This window comes from Bison bison, unplaced genomic scaffold, assembly GCF_000754665.1.
Source record: "Bison bison bison isolate TAMUID 2011002044 unplaced genomic scaffold, Bison_UMD1.0 scf7180017864145, whole genome shotgun sequence".
NCBI lineage: Eukaryota > Metazoa > Chordata > Mammalia > Artiodactyla > Bovidae > Bison > Bison bison.
Window position 1 is genome coordinate 5,908,402 of NW_011494717.1, and position 22,513 is coordinate 5,930,914.

Consider the following 22,513-nt stretch of genomic DNA (forward strand, 5'->3'; position numbering starts at 1 on the left):
GGGCTGCCGGGAGGCGGCGGCGGAGGAGGAGAAGGAAAAGGGGGGAGAAAGCGGAGAGCAGGAACGCGAGGAGGAGGTGGACCTGGATCCGTTTCTCCCGGCCAGGACCCGAGCGGCCCCAGCCACCGCTGCCCGCCGGCGCCGTCCCCTATCCATCAGCCCTCCTGCGCCCACTCGCGACCCCAGACTCTCTGCGCGTCGGGCCGGGGCCAGAGCCGCGCGGCCGGAGGTAAGATGCAGGCTAGGGCGCCAAGGATGCGGCGCCGGGGAACCAGGGTGCTGGAGGCTGCGTGGGGCCGGGCCGGGCTTGGGAGCGGGGCCGGAGAACCCGGAACGCTGGGCTCGGCTCCCGCGGCGGCGGCGGCTGGAGCCTCCCGCGTCTGGACTCGCAAGGCTGCAGGAGCCCTTGCGCCTGCGCTGCTCCAGGGGGAAAAAAGGGGGGGAAAAAACTTCCTGCCCCCGGGTGTGGATGCCCCCCGGCGGCCCGGGGCCAATGTTGGGTGGTAGTGGGTGCTGGAAGCGAATATGACCACCCCCACCCCACCCCCGCCGAAGCAGCCCCTCTCAGCTGGGCCCGAGAGCTTGCGTCTCTCTCCAAGCCACCTCCCTGGAGCGGCCCAGGGCCCGGGCCGGGCTGGGGGCCAGGAGGAGGCACCGGAGGGCAGGACTCTGGAGACGGCTACGCGCCCGACCCTTTGGGGCACGTGCGCGCCTCTGTGCGGCGGGAAGCCAGGTTGGGGTTTCTGCCCCCTCCCGTCCTCAGACCCCGCATTTGGGGACCGGGTCTCTTCACTCAATCCCAAGTAACTTTCGAGGCAGAGGAACGTGAAAACCACGGGGAGGAAACCCGCACAGACCTTCTGTGACCCCCCTCCCCTTCCCTTAGCACCTTGTGGGTGCCAACGTGTTTGCGGGGCGCGGAAAGGAGAGCGTACCGGGATGGTGGGGCGGCGAGGATGTGGGGTTGGGTGGGGAGGGGTTGTTTATGTGCGGGATAGTGTGGACTGGGAGATGTGTGGTGTGGGAGTGTGGGCTTGCGCCCTGACTGCCGCTGGAGGTGCCGGCTGGCAGAGGGCTCACGTCCGGGTCTCTGTGGCCTGGAGCGGGCCGAGAGCGCGAGGGTCATCTGCGATCGCGGCGCGGGTGCGGGCTCTAGGCAGTGCGGGCCCCGGGCCCCGAGGGAGGGGAGCGCTCGCCCGGGGTCGAGAGAGCAGAGTCGAGATCCCGGATAGGTACGAGGCAGCTCCCAGGTCCGAGGTAGCTCCCCGGCAGGTCAGGTCTGCGTCGGCCGGGGAAGGCGGGGACGCGCCGCCTTGCCTGCTTGCCTGCCTGCAGCAAACGGTGATGGGGCCAAAGCGCGAGTCTCGGATGCCTGGGTCCGCCAGCGGAGAAGCCAGTTGTGGTTCCTGGGCTCTGAAACCCAATGGCAGGCACGGGTCAGTTGGCGGGTCCCTAGGGATGCTGATGGGTGAGGAGCCGCCGCCTCTTCCATCCCTGCCGCTCTGCAAACGCTCTCCTGGCTCCCTACGGTGCTTGCGCCGCGGCTAGCCCGGGGCGAATCGTGGACGCAGGTATTTATGTAGCATTAGGGGAGACCTCAGCGCTGGAGGGACCGGACCGCTGAGGACGCCCAGCTGCAGCTGCCCGTGAAACTTCCACTTCTTCGGCTCAGGGACAGTCAGGCTCCACTATTGCAGGCGCCAGCCTCTCACCAGCCGAGCTTCGCTGGGATTCGGACTCCTCTTGCGGTGATAAATCTGTCCTGGTTACAGCTGTATTTACCCTAATTTCAGTCGCTTTAAAGTCATCTGTCTAGTCACTTAAGAGTTCCTTTTCTTGTTGTGTGGTCTTATCTCCAGCTCAGCCCTGGGACGGCAGATTTAAGGAATTATTTCGGTTTAGGATGAATGACAGCAGATTTAATTAGCCCACCTCATTCGTGATGTTTTTTAAAAATTACAATGGAAAGTGCAAAGCTACTCTTCTGGAGTGGGCATGATGAACAACTTTATCGATTGTTCCTCGCGACTCTAGGCCAAAACGTTGTTGGATAATTCACAGGTGAATACTTTAAAGGCTGGTTGGCATGCCTGTGTTTGAGTAGTCACATATTTCAGGCATTTATACAAATATGAAGCTATGTGCCACTGATGAATATAGTCTCCATCCTGTACACTCTTCTGAGTGCACTTGATTTATCATCCTGCTATAAATCAGAGAATTACTAGCATATGTGCCCTTAAACTCTATATAAATTTAATGGCATTTAAATTGGTTTATGGGCTGATGCATTTAACCAATTTTAATAACTTTTCCGCACAAGCATCTTATAAACCATATTCATTCATGATTAAGAAAAACATTTTCTTCTGTTCAGTCTCTCCATTTGTAGCACAGTTAACGAAAATTTATAGGTCTCCAACTTTCATTTGCAAGCAACAATCCAAAGGAAATACCTAGAGTTGTACTGAAATAAAATACCCTATGGTAGCCATGGTAACAAATAGATTAAGGGTTATTGGTTTTCATTTGTGTGTGATGGGAGGGAGGAATCTAGGTTGTGTCTTTTTAATTATGCTTCTAATGAGTGGTGGTCATACTTCAAGTACTCAGTGCAGGAGATAAGCCAAACTGAGAATTCAGTTCTGTGAGAGGTTTATTGGAACAAAGACTAGTAGAGCCCTGGAGAATGACTTCTGCTAAATGCAGCTCCTCATATCCAGGAAGCAAATAGGTAAAACCTTTCTTATTTTTCAAGTAGATAAATGAGAATTGAGTTAGTCCCTTTAAAAGTAGAAAATTTATTTTCCTTATGAGCTCTTACCAAAGGAACCTTTCAATCTGGCCCATGTTTTCTAGGAATAAACATGTTAGAAGTGTGGATGTTGGTGTGGATTGAGTGTCACAGTTGTTATCAACACCTGTCAGTCTAAGTGAGGCATATCATTAGTCTATTCAAATCTTGCTTATTTTAATATTCATGCATTTCCATGGTGATCCATTCCATTTTTGTTTACTTAGTCAACCTTATAAATCTTTGGTATCAATTCAGTTGTACCATCTTTTTTTCTTTCATTTATCAATTGATTTGGCTGCAAATCATTCCCATTTTAAAATGTTTCTTTCCCTCCCCCCTTCTGCTAGTTCCCAAAAGTTTACACTATTGCTGATTGCATACAGATAACACCACTGAGCTTATGTAGTTTTTTGCATCTCATTTGATATGTGTGTATGCATGGGTTTTTTCTTCTTTTTTCTTCCAGCAGGCTTACCTTAAAGCTTTCTGACTTTTTGGCCTGGAGGTGTCAATCCAACCCAGCAGAATTGACTAAAGGTTTCCCTCCCTTCTTCTTTCCTTCCCTCCTTCCTTCTTTCCTTTCTACCTTTCTTCCCCTCCTATCCTATCATGGTTCAGGGATTCTTTATGTCTTCAGTTATATCTGGCTCAACAGACTTTTGGACTTTGTATATTAGAACAAGCCCGTCGTCCTAGGATCTTGTCTCATTCAGTAGTAGCCAAAGACAGAAGGTTCTGGAACATCAGATTATTTTTCCAAATACAGTATATGTTTACTCACAGTGTATAGTATCTCTGGGATCACGTAACATTGTAAGTTCACTGCACAGGCAGCTTTGCTTAAATGCAAGTGATGATTTTGCTCACCCGCTTTCAACTTTGCTTTCTAATGATGCAGTCCTATGCTAATCATACCCTGTATATTTCAGAAATATCAAGGCAAGCATTAGCACGCCACTGACTTATTAGGATCAGGAGAAATAATTGGAGCACTTAAGTTCAAAGTCAGATGGAGAAACGGAATTATAACCAATCTTGTGATTCTATAATCGGTCAACTAAGTGCTTACTTGCGGGGTAGGAGCAGGAATAAACACCATGCATAAGAAATCCAGCCTTTGGTTGCAGTGGGTAAGGCTAAACCAAAGCAGAAACCATGTAGGTTTTACTAGAGAATAAGAGATATGTTTGTGGGAAATTCCCTGGTGATCCAATGCTTAGAACTTGGTGCTCTGACTGCCAAGGGCCCAGGGTTTGCTCCTGGTCGGGGAATTACAATCCCACAAGCAGCACAGCAAAAAAAAAAAAAAAAGGAGAAAGAAAGAAAAGAAATCTCTTTGTGGACAGATAAATCACGTATAGAGCCAAATGTTTAGAAACTGGGAAAATGTAGTTTGTACAGATAGTCTTTTGTTATTACTTAGGAAATCAGGATTTATCTCCTAATATGCTAAAAAAAAAATAGTCTTAATAATTTGGTTAAGCAGAAAAAGTGTGTCAGAATTCTTTACCTGCCTTCTGAGATCAGGATCACACTGAAAGCAAACTGATTCTTTCTACAACAGCTACCAGCTTACTTTCCTGAAGTCCTAGGTCAGAAAGAAAATCACTTGAAAATAGGGAAATTGAAACTGCAGAAAAAGATGAGGTATGTTGATCATTGGAAGGAGCAATACAATTAATTATTTGTGAAATGAACTTTACAGCTTGGGGCATCTCCACCTTTAGGAAGGGAAAGGCAAGATTTCTCATTTGCCACCAGAGAGGATATTTGCATGAAATTCACATGGTTCAGACTCTGGACTCTGTAGCAGTTGATGATTCAGAAGCTAGAACAGGAATGGCAGAGCGTTGTATACGGAATCAGGTTTGGGCCAAGAGGTCAGCTCCCTAAACATTTAAAGGCTGCCGTTGGCCCCACTGGCATCAATTTTTATAATTCTTTTCTAGAGTTTTGACATATTAAAATCACAGACTCTTTTAACAATATGTTAATATATGTGTGGGTGTGTAGGCTTTCCTGGTGGCTCAGCGGTAAAGAACCTGCCTGCAATGCAAGAGATGTGGGTTCAGTCCCTGGGTCCGGAAGATCCCCTGGAGACGGGAATGGTAACCTACTCCAGTATTCTTGCCTGGGAAATTCCATGGACAGAGGAGCCTGGTGGACTATGGCAGCAGAAGTCAGACATGACTTAGCAACTAAACAACAACAACAATAATGTTTGTGTGTATATATATGTAATATATATATAAATATATACACATACATATATACAAATATATATTGCATAAAATGTGTATATACACACACATATACAAATAAATATTCTACTACTTTACTTTTTAAAATAGTGGTAAAAGGAAACACATTATATAAACTATATCATCTTTACCATTTTTAAGTGTACAGTTCAATATTGTTAATATTTTTGTGCAATGGATATCCAGAACTTTTTCGTCATGCAAAACTGACCCTCTATACCCATGAAGCGTCAACTGCCCACTCTCCCTCCCCTACTTTCTGTTCCTATACATTTGACTACTTTGATGGCTCATATAAGGAGAAATCCTACAGTGCGTGTCTGTGAACATGGGTGGGCATACATCTCTTCACGATCCAGCTTTCAATCCTTTGGCATATGTACCCAGACAAGGGAGTGGTGGATTCTTCTACTTTTTCACAGATGTGTGACATTGATCCTCTGTTGAAGAGAGATGGTAAAAATGCAGTCCACAGAAGACAGTCAGAGGAAGAATGCAGTAGATTTGTTCTTCCCTTTCTGTGTGTACATTTCCTCACAAATCTCTCCAATCTCTTTTCTGTTTTGCTTTTAGGGCTTGTGTGACTTACAGCGATAAGGCATAGTGGCTAAAGCAATGGGCTTAGTGTCAGAGTTGAAGTCTAGTGCCTGGTGCCTACTAGCTGTGTGACCTTGGAAAGATCCTTAATCTCAGTAAACCTCCGCTTTCTTTTATGAAACTGGAGGGAATCATCGTGGCCAAGATAACTGCTAAAACCTGCCTCACAGTGTCCAACCTCAAGAAGTACTCTAGAAAGGAGAGCTTCGGTGACAGAGGCAGTCATGATGGAGAAGGCAGCAGCAACCCCTGGAGCTCTCAGAGACCATAGACAGCTCTCCTGTTAAATTTGATCATAAACATTTTCATAATATGCCAGGGTATATATAAATATATTGTATTCTGTGAGTTTCACTACCAGAACTTATTCTGAAAAAAGATTTGCATCACAATTACAATTGTTAAAAATATCCTTGAGTGGATTTGATATGTGAACTTTTAATTCCATTTTTAGTATCATAATTTTAGAGTTGATGTGGATTTTAGAGGTCAACTAATCTGCCTATTATTCAATCATCAAACCTGTATCAAGCCCCAATAATATAATAATAACAGCTTCCAGTTATGGCTGCCCACTGTATTTTAGTACTTTACATACATTACCTCTAATCCTCATATCAATGCTGCAAGATAGGGATTATCCACACTTTTACAAGTGAAGATGAGGCTCAGAAAGGTAATCAACTGGCCCAAGGCCATGAATCTAGCTATACTGTACATCCAAGTTTGAGCCTAGATCTATCAACTACCAATCTGTCTTGTCTTTTCTTTTCAAGCTGTGTGTGTGTGTGTGTGTTTGAGACTCCAGACTGTGTCTCGATGCATTCACACCACTGTGTGCATGCTGAGTTGCTTCAGTCATGTCCAGCTCTTTGTGACCCTATGGACTCTAGCCTGCCAAGCTCCTCTGCCATGGGATTCTCCAGGCAAGAATACTGCAGTGGGTTGCCATTTCTTCTTCCAGGAGATCTTCCCTATCCAGGGATCAAACTCACACCTCTTATGTCTCTTGCGTTGGCTGGTGGGTCCTTTATCATTAGTGCCACCTGGGAAGCTCATTTGCACCACAGCACACTGCCTATTATGTACCAGGTACCATGTTGTCTGTGCCAATTAGCATTTTAAATGAAATAATTCTACTCGAGGGATTGTGAGCTTTAATAAGAATATTGACCAGGTCCAACATTCACAGTACTTTGGGATTTGCCTACCTGCTTTCATTTACTCTTACTCCTGGAATGCTGAGAAAAAACTTTTAGATGCTTTTGAATGACATCTGTTTCCATGCTGATCCAGTGTAATAAACAGCAAATTGAGGAGCAGAAACAATGTAGAAAGGATTAAGGATACATTTAGGACCACCAAAGATTGATCTGGGCATGTTTGTTTTGAGTCCCAGTACCGAATACAGTGCCTGGCACAGAACTTGATAGAAAAACTATTTGCCTGGATCAGTTTATGCCCAGAGAAGGTGTCAGGTAATAGACATCAAAGGCTGCTTTTTGGATTACCTTTCACTCAGTCGCTGTGTCGCTGTATCTCCACAGTTTTACATTGTGTGGAATTTTAGATGCTATATTTGGGCATCTATCTATTAAATATGTTTGTTGATGAATTATAACTGATCTAAATGGAATCTTTAAGGATTTATGACTTGAGACTTTGAAGACTAATTTTCTTGGAGCTGCTTCTTTCCCGTGCTAACTTGAATTTATTTGGCACTTGTGAGAATCGATGCAGAGTCCGTCCTAGTCCGTCCTTCATGATACACTTACTTGTGAGGTGTTGTCCCCACTGAGATTTTTAATTTGTGGCATTTCATAAATGTGTTGTTTTAAGGAAAAACAAAATGCCTCACAATCATAGAGACCACCGTAAAAGGGCAATAACACTGTATTTTCCAACTTTTTCTGGCCTATTTTAATTCTTTATTTTAGTGGGGGCAGGGTGAAGGATTTTTTGTGTGTGTTTGTTTATTTTGGGGATGGATAAGAGGATATGAATACAACCTGGGGCATATACCACAAAAATGTGTTTTCTCCCTGTTTGAACTCTTCTAACCCTCACCCAGCCAAGGAATGACTTCTCCAGTTTTAGATTCACTGTGAGAAGGCATGGCTACCATGCCTCTGATCAAACCTGTAACTGAGGAATCAGGCAGGAAATGATGCTGGATGAGGAACACCCAGCAGGTGTTCTGGGGTGGCTGGGTACCAGCCTGGCCAGCTCCACCACCTCTCCCTGCCTCACTCCTGGGCTTGTTTCTACCCTCAAGGAAAAATCAGGCAGGAGGTTTTCTTTTTCTTCAGGCATCCCTGCAAAGCTCTTCGAAGCCGGGTCAGAAATGGAGACGATGAAGCAAGAGCAAACAGAAGGGCTCTCTCTTGTCTTGCGAAAAGCAAAAACTAGTCAAAGGCTTAGACCAAACAGTTGCCAGATCATCCGTGTTTTCCTTTTGGATATTTATAAACATTTTGAGAAGTGGTGGGGAAAGGTGAAACATGAATTTTAAAACAAAACAAAAACTTACCTTTCTCTTTTATCTCCTCTTTTCATATTTCCAGCTTTAAGCATATGCTTTTGGATCAAAACTGCAGCTGAACTTAGCTTCCTAAGGAATTTTAATGATACATTCATTTTTCTGAAAGTTCTAAATGAGCATAGACTCGGTCTATTTACTGAGCAGTTATGATGGAGAGAACCATGCCTTTCACACGGCATCTCATTTGTTGCTCACCTTGTGATGTAGGTAACATTATTCCCATTCTGTAGATTAGTTCTGGAGAGACGAAGCATTTGCCTAATGGGTGCAAACACGGGTGGCTGGATAGGTTACAGCGATGCACAAGCCTAGCCTCCAGGTGACTGCCAACCTCTGAAGAAGGGAGAGAGCCTGTGTTCCCTTTCATACAGAATATAAACTGATTATTAAAATAACAGAATATACACACACTTAGCCACATTACTCACATTATTATACCACAGTTGACATAATAAAGTGAGGTCCAGCTAATTTTATTTTAAGGCTTGAAATAAACTTGGAAGTGAGACCCATTAGTATGATTTCAGATTCCTTCACACTTAACCTCACTGCCATCATCATTTGTAAAACTCAACAAGTGTTTGATTCTGAGTTTATCTTGAAGGCTTAGGTCTAACTGACTGCTTTTCTATGTGGTCAAAGGCTTCTCAGGGTTCCCCTGACTTACACGGATAAGAATCAATTGTGTGAGGTTTCAATGGCTTCCCGTTTACAGCGCTCAGAACAATATCAAGCATATTATAACTGTAGTCCGTGTGAACATGTGGGTTGGTTTCTACTCCAGATCGTGTGAACAAGTGGCTCTTTCTGGATTCCCTTGGGAATCACGACCTCCTTTTGGCTTTGGACTTCGCACGTGTTGGCTTCTCACTGTTTGGATGCCCTGAGACATGACCCCAACCATGAGTTCCCAGTCTAACCCAGAAGCCTGTGGCATGTGGAGAGCAGGTGGAGATAGTGAGGGGACAGTCCAGCATTTCTTTCAGAACAGAGAAATTCTGAAAGACCACAGGGGAAGAACCTGATCATGAAATCATGAAGGCTGCCGCAAGCATCCACAACACGATTCCACGCAGCCACTTAGATTGGTTGCCTCTGCCACTGTCCAGGCTGTCCAGGCCAGTAGAAAATGATGCTCTAGGCCTGGTCCTCTGATCGGTGCTAGGTCACAGATTGGTTACCAGTCTGAGACAAGATAAAATGGGAAGGAGCATTTAGAAACTTCTGTCACACTTGGCACTCCCTTGACAGCGTAGCCCTTGGCTTCTCTCCCTGAAGGTGTGGACCAGTCTGGGGCCACGTCAGACTCCCTCGCGTGTTGCCAAGAGAGCCGTGTGTGGTGAGAGCTGTGGGTAAGCATTGCATGCTAAGACTGCCTTTCAGTTCTTAACAGATGGGCGATACAAATAAAACCCAAAAATCTGGGGTCTTTCACCACAGATAGGGGAAGAGGGCAACACGAGAGCCTAGATGTACTTGTCCTGCCAACCCACAGGCAGTGCTTTTTTTCTAAAGCTCCCATCTAGAATCCCTCATCAGTGAGGCCAGCCTCTCCTCCTTTGGGACAACAGGCAGACTGAATTGTAGCTGGTCTGATGGTGCTCACTGTACCAGGGACAGCTGCCTGGTCTGCTCTGTCCTGTCCAGGAAACGATTGCCATGTCGGGGGGTGCTGTGACGAGGGGCTCCTCCTCTGTGTTTGTGTGCATCTCCAATTAGCTCTCTGATGCTGAGTGAGAGCTTGAGGGTCTTAGCACAAGAAATATGAGGCCCTTTTGTTGCAGTTCTGCACTATTCTGACTTCATAAGCCATGCATAGGTGATTTTGCCATTGAATTCACTGATTTGGTTGCGGTAGGCTATTTTGCCATTGAGCTCACTTGTTTGGTTGATCTGAAGAAGTATAAGATGACCATGCTCTGATTCTGGCTCTCCAAACCAAGAGGTCAGGGCCACGGCATCTGGGAAGTGTGTTACATTTTGGAAGCCGTGTCAGTGAGACCCGGAGGCTGCAGGCAGCCTGTGTTGCTGATCTTGCTAGCGAAGAGCCTGCTGTACGCAGAGCACTATAATCTATTCGGTTCATGCTGCTCCAGCCAGCTTTAATCATCAAAACTTAAATAATATTCAAACTGTGAAAGGAACTTTTTTCTTGCTGAAACCTGGGTGTGCCAAGTAGAAGCTCCGAAGCTTCTCAACTTACCGATCTATGGCCACACATTGCAGGAAAAGAAAAAAAAAAAGAGCACCGGGGTGGCTTCATGCACTGTGGAAGAAAATGCCTTTCTCCACAATTAAATGGTACTGGGATCTGACATTTCCTCCTTTACCCCAGAGGAGGAAAAAAATGATTTTTATGGAAACTGTGGTTTATGGAAGTCCCTTTTTCCCCTCTCCACAAAATCACCACCTCTCTCTTTCACCGGCCCCAGGTCTCTATGAGGGTGCTCTGGGACCCCTGGGGCAGAAGTCAGGCCATGCAGAAGCCCATGGGGTTTTCAGGAAGGAAGGGACGTGGGTTGTGTGACATGCTGGAAGACACCAGTGACTGGGACGTGAGGGAAGGTCACCGGCAGCAGTGGAGAGACTAGTAAGAAAGCAGCTGGGACTACTGCCTTGCTGAGATAAAGCCACATGAACCGAACCATCCTCTGGTGGCAATGGTTTCAGCCCTGGGTTTCCAGATGGGCTGTGGTGACAGCCCTTGCCTCTCCCCTGCGCTCTCCCTCATATCCCCAAGCAAAAAGAGCATTCCAGAGCCGCGACCCTGCTCAGGCTCCTACCTCAGAATTTAAAACTTCTCTCCCAGATTCTGCAGAAACCACAGAAAGCCCTCTTTGTTGGGGAAGGCTCCTGGGGAGGCTGTGGGGGAGGGGTGGGCGCCCACTGGACTGTGAAATTGCAATTGGAGAGCTGTAGCTGCCAGCTGTTTTTATTCTAGGTAAGCCTCCCTGGACGTCTGATCTTCAGAAGCATTTTTTGATATCTGGAAGAGACACCTAGGCCAGGTATGGTCTCCTTGGTCCTAGGGAAAGGGTCCTAGGAAAAGCAGTTCGCCTGTCTGACCCTTGGCTCCTGTGCTGTGTTACCTAGGAGCCACTGGGGACAGGGACAGGGACATGAGATTGACCTCTAGGGACTGAGCATGTGATAGTGGTGGGGACGAGACTGGATTCTCAGTCCTGCGTGCATGTGTGCTAAATCGCTTCAGTAGTGTCCGAATCTTTGAGACCCCATGGACTGTAGCCCGCCAGGCTCCTCTGTCCATGGGATTCTCCAGGCAAGAATATTGGAGTGAGTTGCCATGCCCTCCTCACTCAGTACTGCACATAGTTACAAATAAAACTTATTTACTTTCAACTCAACAACAAGCGAACAGCTTGATTTTAAAAATGGGCAAAGGACGTGAACAGACATTTCTCCAAAGAAGATATACCAAGAGCCAACCAGCCCATGAAAAGATGCTCGGTATCACTAATCATTAGGAAAATGCAGATCAAAACCATGATGAGATAAGATAACTATAATTCTTTAAAAAATAGAAAATAAAAAGTATTGGTGAGGATGTGGAGAAATCAGAACCCTGATGGCTTTTGGTGGTGGCAATATAATGGTGTGACCACCAAGGAAAACAGAATAGAGGTTCCTCAAAAAATTAAACATAAAGTTATCATACAATTCTGTAATTCTGCTTCTGTGTAAATATCCAAAAGAAGTAAAAGCAAGGACTCAGATATTTGTACACCCACACTCATAGCGGCATTATTCACAGTAGCCAAAAGGCAGAAGCAGCCCGAGTATTCATCCGTGGATGAATGGATAAATAAAATGTGTTATACAGTGGAGTATTAATCAGCCTTAAAAAGGAAGAAAAGTCTGACACTTGCTGTGACATGGTTGAACCTTGAAGGCATTATGCCAAGTGAAATAAGCCAGTCATAAAAATATTGTTTGAGGATGAGATGGTTAAATAGCATCTCATGGACATAAACTCTCATGGACTCAATGGACAAAAACTTGAGCAAACTCCAAGTGATGGTGAAGAATAGGGAAAGCCTGGCATGCTGCAGTCCATGGGGTCGCAAAGAGTCAGACACAGCTTAGTGACTTAACAGCAAATTGTATGATTCTACATATATGAGGTACTTAGTAATCAGATTTATAAAGACAGGACAGAGAATGGTGGTTGCCAGAGGCTGGGGGAGAGGGGAATGAGGAGCTGTTGTTTGGTGGGCACAGTTTTAGTTTGGGAAGATAACAAAGTTCTGGAAATGGATGGTGATAATATTTGGACAATACCCACTCCAGTACTCTTGCTTGGAAAATCCCATGGATCGAGGGGCCTGGTGGGCCGCAGTCCATGAGGTCGCTAGGAGTCAGACACGACTGAGCGACTTCACTTTCACTTTTCACTTCCATGCATTGGAGAAGGAAATGGCAACCCACTCCAGTATTCTTGCCTGGAGAATCCCAGGGACGGGGAAGCCTGGTGGGCTGCCGTCTATGGGGTCGCACAGAGTCGGACACGACTGAAGCAACTTAGCAGCAGCAGCAACAGCAGTGTGACTGTATTTAATGCTGCCGAACTGTACACCTTACTGGTTAAAATGGTAAATTTTATGTTATATGTTTTTACCACAATAAAAAGAAGAGATTCTAAACTGGCTCTCCTAATAAATTCTTTAAATCATTTGCTTAGAGGCAAAAAGTCACTCACTTTAACAGTTCAACAATTTGTATACCTTAGCCTTTGCTGGGCATTGTATGTATTATTATAAACGTATGTGTTTTATTTGAGGTGTAACAGTTGAGGCAGCACAATAAAATCCACAGACCATACGTGTTCAGTTCACTGAGTGTTGATAACTGTATATACCTCTGGAGCCACCATCCAAAGGAAAATGTAAAACATTTCATCACCCCAAAAAGTTCCCGTGTGCCTCCTCTAAGCAAGCCCCCTTCTCCTGAACATTTTCTGATGTCAGTCACCAGAGATGAGTTCTGACTGCTGTGTGACTCCGTGTGAATGGAAGCATGTAGTATATACCCTGGTACCCACTGGTTTCACTCAACCCACCCCAGGCGCGATTTATCCATGTTGACATTCCCCCAAGTAGTTCTTTCTTTATTGCTCAATAGGGTTCCATGGCATGTACCAGAGTTGGTGTGTCCACTCTCCTGTGGACGGACATTGAGTGTTGCAGTGTCTGGGGACAGCTGGCAGCAAGTGAGGGTGTTAGCTGGCCAACTGGGAGTATCCCCGTGAGTTGGGGTTGTCACACAAGCTCTCCATGCAGGGGGTTTTCTGCAGGACTGGCAGCTTCCCCAGAGTTGAACCACCTCCAGGTCGTGGCGTTTGGGTGATTTTCACTGAAAGCGTGACACCCGGTAGACCAGATGCTCCTGTGGCTGCTGGACAAATTTTTCCCTTAAAGGCACATCTTGCAGGAAGTTGAGTATCAGGAGACTGTGTGGTGACTCTGCTGTGAAGACAGGAGGTTGGCAGATGGCCTTAAAGGTCAGTGTCTCTGAGCCATGATTGTACCTTCCTAGCCCAAGCAGCCACCTGTAGAACTGACCAGATGCCAGGGGTAGGGACAGAGAATAGGGCTGGGCTGATCGGTCCCCAGCTCGGCCCCTTCCTCTGTGGTTTGCAGCCTTAGGGCTAGTTGACATGTTTTTTCTGCCACAGTACGAAGGCCTTTAGTATGAGAATTCTGTCCTTAGGGTGACCTTGCCCTCTCTGCTGTGACCCATTCTCAAGTGAGTGTGCAGTCTGACTCTGAGATCAGTGCCGTCCCCCACATCCACATTTCTGGGCAGCATCTCGGCTCCTGAAGTAGTAGTGAGACCTTGTGCTCGAGAGCCATGGCCTTCACTTCCATATGGGTCTGAGCTCAGCGTCTTAGCAGGGCCACCTAGGAATGATGAAATCTTGGGCAGGTTACTTCATCTCTTGGAACAGAGCCACCTCGTATAATAACACTAATAATAGCTTTGCTGCTCTACGTACCGCCTCTAACAGGCCTGTAAGTGGGGGGCAGGGTCATTCCTGCCTTGCAGGAATTCAGACAAAGTTCATCTGTGTGAAAGCTGAGTTCATCTGCCTCCTCTACGTCCACATTCCTGGGCAGTGCCTCACTGCATGATGTAGACGATGCAAGGATGGTGTGTAGGTGGCAGCCGGGGCTGTCGCCTCCAGGAAAGAACTGTTGGGACACAGGGCTGATAAGGGTGAGCATGGTCACTGGGAAGCACCACCCCACTCCCCTACCCCTCCACCCCCAAGCAGGCAGCTGGAGGACCTCCCAAGGCAGGTGTGCTGATGACGGTCACCCTCCCTCTGTCCAAGTGCCTCCCTCTGAACACCCAGGACCCCCATCCCCAATCTACCAGCTTACAAGCCCAATTCAGCTAATGAATCTACTCTGCCCTGTGAGGAGTAACCCTAGATGGCCAGCCTAGGTCTGCACTGTGATTTCTAAAGGATGCATTGCTCTAAATTCACCTCTGAGAGATGCTGGCACAGCTGTGGGGTGCTTGGGCCCTGTGTCGCTGTGGTCAGCTCCCTGGCCAGAACCCACAGGGCTCATGCTCCCGGGACAAGGGAATGGGGCCTGGCGCCTATCTCAGCAAGTCAAGGCCTGATGAGTTATGCCCACCTACCCATGGGTGCAGGGAGCTGGGTCCCCCACGTGGCTGGGGAGTAAGAAGATGCATTGGGGACAGAGGAGCCACTCTGCCAGCCTGAGGCTACCCTTGGCTCCCCACTCCCCTCTTCCATCTCTGGAAGGTTTGCCCATCTCTGCCCAGTTCAGATCCTTCCTATCCTTCACGGCTTCCTCTAGGAGGAGCCTATGGCCCAGGTTCTCCATGTAACCCCCTCTTAAGGGTCTCCAGCCGACTGCTCCTGGGGGATTGAGCACCTCCCCTTCTGTTTATATCCCTCTGTTGATTTTCCTCTTAGAGTGTAGGGCAGTGACGGACACACATCACAGTTTGATCGAGTGAGGCCCAGAGGAGTGCCGTCTAAGACATGCCAGTGAGAGGCAGAGCTGGGACTGGAGCCCCAAATCCTAGAGCATGGAAACAGCATCACGAGGGGTGGGAGCCTCGGGTCTGGGCGGGAATCCCCTCCTGTGAATTCCGTGCTGCTTCAAGCCATGCTGGGTGACAGAGTGCAAACCCCGGGGAATTTTCTCTTTTGGTTTTTGTCACAAGCAAGCAGAAATGACTTCCTAAAACGTGTGACTAGATAAGGGATCCCTTCTCTGGGATGTGAAATGACTGTGCATTCAAATCTGAGCCACAAAAGATGATCTTCACTCCCGTTTTTTTGCACACCACCCACAGACCTTCCCAGGATGCTAACTCACATGCTCATCTTGAGGCCCCGGGCCTTGGGGTCCCTGGTGAAAGCCCAGTGTTTCCCAGCTGTTGCCATGTACCCCCACCCACCTTCTTTCTTCTCCCCCGACCCGGGTTTGTGTCTCCCCTCTGCCCAACGATGAACCCAGACAGCCTGGTTTGTCTCAGGGACTATCTGTCTTCACAGTACGTGTTTGAGTGCTGGGGTAGGGTTGGCAAAGAGATGGCATGAAAAACATTCCTTGTGTTCAGATCAGGAGACAAGGGAAAATACAGAACACTTCTTTGGGCTTTGAGAACAAAATTCTTTAAGCGACTTATCATTGTGAGTTTGTTTAGCGTGAAAACCCTTTTTTAAAAGGAAACTTTGTTAATGAAAAGAAACCAAGGACATATTATATATATATACTATGATGTCAAGTATGTTAAAAAAAAAAAAGAACACAGAACAAATGACTGAAAATGTGCCATAATGTTAACAGTAGTCATCTTTCTGCTTTTAAAATTCTACTTAAAATTTTTCCAGCTTAAAAATAGATTTTTAAAAAACCTGTCAGCATATTTATCATAAAATAAAAGCTTATTTAACAGGGGAAAGAAATTTAACTATGCAAATAAGGTTAATTTTTGCCACCTGCCACTGTGAGCGATGTGTTTGTGTACATGCCCACACAAATAGCAATGAAAACAGGAAAAGGACAGGCCACAATGTGGAGGAGATTTTTAAACAACCAGTTTTTTTTGAGGGAGGAAGGACCAAAATAATTTCATGTAATTCCATATGTAATAATCTTCACAGTGAATCTGAGACTCATCTTAAATGAACAATTCTCTCAAGGTTCTATTTCATCTTGTGGCTCCGGCAGGACCCAGGATTGGGGGGAGTCTCTCTTCTCAGAGATAGCTAAGCTAAAGCAGATGCTAAACCCAAAAAGCCTGTCTTGTTGCCTGCAAGCCGAGTGCCAACCTTCTCAAATAACTGTGCCCCCAAGTGGTCACTTGTACCTGTAAATTACATCCAGCAAAAGGGTTGCAATTAACCAGATCCTGGACCACAGGGTTTATAATTTAATAACAACGGTGATGTCAGTAACACAGGACAAAAAGGAGTGAAAAAGGAAGAAGAAACCCAGAAAGAGAGAGAGTGAGTGTGTGTGCATGTAGAGTAAAAGGGAATGATTTTCTGAATGTTTGTCTATCCCACGTCCTTCCAGAAAGAGGTGTGTGGGGGAGTGAGTGTGTGTGTGAGCACGTGTGTGTGTCCACTAGCAGAGGAGACTGCCCAGAGCGGTGAGGGCGGCTGTGGGTGGAACCCTCCAAGAATTCAGGAGACTGCCCGTTTCTCAGGATGCTCCTCTAGGCCTTTGACGGCCTGCTTCTCTGCAGTAGTGGTTCCCTGATCGTCTCCTTGGCAGTCTGCCAGAGGCTCTAAGTGTACTGAGAATTGTGTTTTAATAGAAGGCTTTACCTCTGATACAGATTTAAAATGAGGAAGAAACTTTCTGTTCCTCAGCCAGAGCGAAATGCATTTTGCTGCTCGTGAAATGCTGGTGATTACAAGCTCATCTTACATAATTTTATTATTTTCAATTGCTGCCTGTCAATCTCAGGTGATGGTTTCCTGGGAGCAAGAAAGGAGGCAGATTCTGGGCGATGATAAAAAAAAAAAAGCCACCCTGTCATTAGCAGATCGTACAGGAGTTTAGAAAGGAAAATAATTATCTTTGTGATGATGCTGTTCAAGATAATCAGAACCTGCATTGCTAAGTTAGACATGCAGAAGTGAGTCGAGTACTGTTTAATGGCCTTTTAGAAAATGCATTTCCACTTTAACAAAGGGTTGATATTTGGGATTTTTTTAAAAAACCTTTAAGTCTGATGAAGGAGTTCTCTTCAACAATCACGTTTTCAGAGACTATCGAGGTCGTCCACTGTCACGCCCACAAGAGGGCATTTTCTCATCAACTACAGTGAAAAAAATGATTTGTTTTTGAAGAGAAGCTGAGAGGCACTGGGGGAGGAAAGTGTTAATCAGAAACTGGGGATGGAGAGCTGCTTGCAATTGAGTTGTATGTATGTTTCCACTAAATACGGCCTGCCAGTGCTACCGGCCAGGAATCCTGCTCAGTGTGTTTACTCTGATTTTAATGTCTTATTCCCAGAATGACTGGGCACCAGAGGAAACCTTTATAAGAGGTTTCTCTGGATACAAGATAACTACATGCTAGTATATAGCTAGTATGTAGCTAGAACTAATTCCAGAACTGGTATTTTACCCATCAATAACTCTAATACTAAATTTGATTTTCTAATATTTTAAAACTCTGACCAAAGTCCTCCTCCACCCTTTCCCGCTCCAAGGTTCTTCATTTGTTTAAAAGATATTTATTGAGCACCTACTACATGCATCAACAATGAACCAGGCCAAGACCTTGTCTTCATGAGACATACATTCTCCATAGTGGGACAGCATTAAAAAAAAAAAAGCAAATGAATACTGGAATATAATCTAGATAATTATACATGATATGAGGGAAAATAATTGGGAAAAGGAAAGCTATGTGAGATTGGGTAGTTAGGAATCCTTCTCTAAAGGGCAACAAATAATATTCTAGTTCTGCTCAAAGGATGCCAGCACTGTTTAGATTACAAATGTAATAAAAATAAACTCCCTTCTTCAAAAAAGTTAGTTGCAATGTTTAGTATCTTATGGACCGTGAAATGTGATGAAAATAGGGGAAGCAACATGAAGTTGCCAGTTATGAGATTGTTAAACAAGTTTTTACAATTACCATCTACTCTTCACCCCATCTTTTCAAAAAAGTGATGAATGTTTTACCACTGAAGAGTAGGAAGGATGTAATCCCAGAAGATGGGAGAGTTGAATAAACTTAGTGTTTTAGAAAATTCACTCTTGAGTTTTGTCATTTTCCGTGGACTGTGAGGACTTCATCATAGACTAGTCCTGCTCATGGTAATTGTCTCCCCTGTCCCAGACAGGCCCAGGCTACGGAAGATACAGTTATGGCAGCTCTATTGGCACCAGTGAACATGCATAAGGCTCAGGAACAGAACATAGTGATGGCTTCCCACCCAGGGATTCTAGAATACTTGATAGGGAATTAAGCTCAAGACCTACGATCTCCCAAGAGACCCATGTGATAATTTCTAAAGCCAGGAGTCAAAGATCTACTTTGAAGACATGTTTTAAAAGGTCAGAGCTGAATGGACTGGGCAAATCAAGGAGGACTTCATGGGGGAGGTGAGCCTTCAACTTGGCCTTAGTGGGTAGATCGGTATGAGGAAGGGAGCCATAATGGGTGGTGTGTTCTTTTTTTGTTATTGTTCAGTTAATATGGAACATTTTTGGTAATAAAAGCAACACCCATTATGTAATATTTTCAGGTATGATGAAGTAGGTTGTTGTGCAATGGCTAAGTCATGTACAACTCTTTGTGACTCCATGGACTGCAGCACACCAGGCTTCACTGTCCTTCACTGTCTCCTGGAGTTTGCTCAAACTCATGTCCATTGGATGAAGTAGGTAATAATCTCTAAAACTCTATAGTCTAGAGAGAGCTATTGTTAATATTTTATCATATTTTCTTCGAGTCTTCCTTTTGTTTTGAATTTTTACCATAGCTGGGGCCGTGTTGCCAATGAACTTTGCATCTTGCATTTTTAAACTTTATAGAGCACCTTTCCATGTCATGAAAAGTGATTCCCTAACATCAGAATACCCTACATGGTATGCTGTCATGTCTGCAAACTGGTTTACACAGCCATTCCACCCAGCAGGTGTACTTTTTTCCTATTATAACCCTCTGTGTATCATCTTGGTTCATAATTTTGGTGTCAGATAGATCTGACAAAGCCCAGAGTAACATTAGGCTCATCACGTTATTCACCCCGGCCTCTGTCTCTCACTTGTCACATGGAGATAATAGTATCAACCTCATGGTGTGGTTGTGAGAGTTACATGAGAGAATGTTTTGAGTATAATTCTAGAAATAGAATTACCGAGGTTTAATCTTTTAAAATTATATAATGTTCTAGTTAAAAGAATAATGTTCTTTATGGAAAATTTTAGCTAAAAGAAAAGCCATGCCTAATTTCATCACTAAAAGATAAAAACAATTAACATTTTAGAATCCATTATTTATCACTTTGAGTAGAATTGGGATGTACTATATATATATATATATACACACACACATATGTATAACTTTCTAATTAAAAGAATTATATATATATATAATATATAGTATATAACTATATACTATATATATATAAGTATATAAGTATAATATATAATATATAAAGAATTATATATATATATATATATATATACACACACACACACACATGCGTGCATGCTAAGTCACTTCAGTTGTGTCCAACTCTTTGTGACCCCATGGACTGTAGCCTGCCAGGCTCCTCTGTCCATGGGATTTTCCAAGCAAGAATACTGGAGTGGGTTGCCATGCCCTCCTCCAGAGGATCTTGACCCAGAGATCAAACCCTGATCATTGTGTCTCCTGCATAGACAAGCGGGTTCTTTACCACTAGCGCCACCCAGGAAGCCTATATTTATATTTATATTTATTTATTTCCTGCTTTTTCCCATCTTAACCTTGTATTGATTTTCCATCATCATTACATATTCAGAAACATCTTAAAAGGCTGCATTTCATTATGTTCCATTATATTAATGTGCCATATTTTATTTAACTAACTTCCAATCGTTGGATATTTAGATAATGATTTGCTATTATAAATAACATAAAAACCAGCTGTTGTTAAACATAAATATCTACAGACATTTTGAATTATTTCCTTAAGATTACTTCCTAGAACAGGTCAGATCAGAGGTAGGAACATACAGAAGACATTGATCTGCACGGCCACATCGCCCCAACAAAGCCTGTGCTATTTACTCTCCCATAAATAGCACGTGAACACCTATTTTACTCCACGCTTACCTATGACAACTTTTAAAACTATCTCAGTCTCTTGGAGCTGTGAGTGATGGTATCTCGTGGTCTCAATTTGCACTCCCTTGATTACCTGTGGGCTGGAGCATTTGTTTCTGTGTTTATTGACATTCCTGTCCTTTGCCTGTTCTTCTGTTTATATTCATCTTTTTCTTATTGATTTGTAAGAGCTCTTTATGCATAAGAGGATATTAACCTTTTGGTGTCATGTTAGAAATATTTTTCCCAGTTCGTCATTTGTCTTTTAAATTCATTTGTGGTTTCTGGATTGTATAGAAGCCTTTAATTTGTGTGTTGTCCTATTTGTCAGCCTTCTTCACTTTGATGTTTCCTCTCATTTTTTATGCTTGAAAAATCCTTTCCTCTCCCAGCTTTAGATATCTATTCATTCACATTTTTTTCTACCTGTGTCATTATTTCATTTTATAGATTCAAATTTTATCTGGTTCTAAGTTTTCTGCTTTTGTTGTAAGATATAAGGTAGGAATTTAACTTTTTTCTTAATAGTTATGTGATCCTTTCAGTTCTGTTTATTGAATGAGCTTTTTTTCTCCCAGTTTGAAATGTTATTTCTCTTAAAGACTAAATTCTTATATTAGTGAGGGCATGTTTCCAGGCTGTTTATTCTGTTCTCTGACCTAGAACTATACCATGTTGTTATAATTCAGCTGCTTTTATATTATGGTTTAAAATCTGGTATACAGATCAACTACATTATTATTATTTTCCAAAATATTTTTAGCTACTATCTCCAACACATCTACTGGCCCAGGTAAACTTTAGAATCATTTTTAACAGCCTAAAAAATCTCCTGTTGACTCTTTTTACATGATACCATATGAATTAGATGTTGTCTATAAGTTGATTTATAAAGAGTTGACATCCTGACTGCAATATTGAGTCTGCTCATTCAAGAGCATGCTATTCCATTTACTTTCTCTCTTTCTGTTTATTTAAGTTTACTTTCATATCTCTCTGTAAACATTTGTGGTTTTCTTCATATGAGCTCTGCCCTGTTCTTTAAAACTTCATTTTTAGAGGCTACATACAGAGTGAGATCTTTCTATATTTTTCTAATGAGTTATTTATTGCTGAGAAAGCTGTTAATTTTTATGTATTTGTTTTGTATCTTGCCAGGTTATTGAACTTTTTTTAAGTCTTTTCAAACATGCTTATCATTTTCCCAAAAGAGTGTATCTACCACCAATAGTGTTTGGTAGAACTTATATTGTGTCCTAGCTACCATTTCAATGAAATTTCTTTCTGATGCTGAGTCTGAGTCCACAACAAAATTTGTTTGGGGTGTACCATCTCGGCATGCAGTGCTTGTAGGCCTCTCCTGAAGGATGGACAACTTTAGTGACTCGGATGTGCTGAAAAGCTCAGTGTTCAGCTGGGAGTTTGGGGTTCACAGCCCTGCTTTGTGGGGGGTGAGAGGGACTTGCCATAAAGAACAATGTAGGAGCCAGCCATGGACATATGTCTCAGACCAATTGGGTAGAGTCTGCTGTTACTGATGTTAGGTTTAATTTCACCCTGGTGTACGCTCACAGCCAAACAAACCGGAGTGAAAGAAACAATCAGACACTACTTGCCCCATTGTTGAGCCCTGAAGGACACTCAAGATCTCCATTCACAGCACACAGACAGCCCCTCCAAGTGAGCAAAAACAGAATAATGCCGACCGGAAATATAGCCATCACATCCAGGCACTTGGTTCTCAGCAGCCCTACTGAACTTGACATTGTCATCTTCTCCAAATTAAGGCTTTCTGTCAGCTATGGGCAAGGAAAGGTTTTCTCCTCCCCGGCTTCTCCCGAGCATATGGCCGGGGGTGGGGGCGGAATCTCCCCACATCCCCACACAGACGGCTTGTGAATGTTCTGATGGTGTGCGTTTCCTCCGTTGGACAACTCTTCTTTTACTCTTTGATTTCTATGCCAGTTCCACAAGG

The 22,513-nt window shown here is 44.3% G+C and overlaps 1 protein-coding gene across 1 annotated transcript in view; it reads left to right on the plus strand.

Annotated features, from left to right (window-relative positions):
- The first annotated feature begins 23 nt into the window (after positions 1-23).
- The window catches only part of KLHL29 (kelch-like family member 29), a 335,635-nt gene continuing 313,145 nt past the window's right edge, over positions 24-22,513 (plus strand). The window contains exon 1 of the mRNA XM_010840684.1: positions 24-229. The gene's annotated coding sequence lies outside the window, so the exon portion shown is untranslated. The remainder of the gene's footprint in view (positions 230-22,513) is intronic.